Raw genomic sequence first — 1,026 nt, forward strand, 5'->3', positions numbered from 1 at the left:
CCACGAGATCCAAACCAGAGGCCTCTCACGGTGAACTCTCTCTCTCCGAAGGTCTCGCAGAATTTTTCCTTAAGGAAAGGGACGCATTTTTCATATAAATAAAATATGTTCTTTTAAAAAAATGTTCTTTTTACGTACCTTGATTTCGTGTTTGAAATTCATTACATTTATTATAGTTACTTCATTTTTGTCAAATATATCCTTTATTATTAATTTTCAATAAAACACTAATAATAAAAGTTATAATGTGATAAAAGTTAATTAACTCTATCAAATATAACTTGGGCATAATAGCCTGCAAAAATTTTAGAAAGTATATGTGAGGCAGTGGACTTTATAATTGAGATTATCCTTGATAATGACCGTGTTGTCGCAAACTTCGGTGATGCGAAATAAATTAATAAAAAGATTGAAGCTAGAAGGATCTAATTTCTTAGAATTTTATAAATGTAACCAGTCTCAAACGATAAATAAATATATGTATAATTTTTAAGTTATATTAAAAAACATAGTATTTATTTAATGAAGCGTTAATAGTTGACCGCAGATTGGTATGAGGATGTGGTCAGTAAAGATACATAAATAAATAAAACTTTCTTCTTTCTTTTTCACTTTTCCAGACATTAGGATGTAGACATTTATTTCAGCTTATTACTTTTTACTCATCCTATTACCAAAGATGGGCAAAAATTAGCTATAGCTCAATTGCCATGGAGACGACCCTTATTCATGAATGAACCATTGATATATAAATATTGTATCCCTGCCTATTACTGTGCAACTTTTATCCATTATAGCATATATTCCGTTTTCTTTCTTGGCCGTTGTATCATATATATTGTAATATGCTCTTATTTAGTAAATAGTATATTTTGATGTATAAATGGTTTTAATATGTTTTATTTTATGTATCATTTTAATATTCATTTGTTTTGTTTATCCAAAAAGCAAACTAACCAAGTTTCATTGTTTATAATAACTTCGTGATACAAAAAACCAAGATGGCGGTGTGTTGAATCAAGGCCA

The 1,026-nt window shown here is 28.6% G+C and overlaps 1 protein-coding gene across 1 annotated transcript in view; it reads left to right on the forward strand.

Moving 5' to 3' along the window:
• LOC106688223 (tripartite motif-containing protein 3) overlaps positions 1-1,026 on the forward strand; it is a gene marked incomplete in the record, with an annotated part of 55,977 nt that overhangs the window by 36,199 nt on the left and 18,752 nt on the right.

Source organism: Halyomorpha halys, unplaced genomic scaffold (genome assembly GCF_000696795.3).
Source record: "Halyomorpha halys isolate HHAL.00 unplaced genomic scaffold, Hhal_1.1 Scaffold1084.1, whole genome shotgun sequence".
Lineage (NCBI taxonomy): Eukaryota > Metazoa > Arthropoda > Insecta > Hemiptera > Pentatomidae > Halyomorpha > Halyomorpha halys.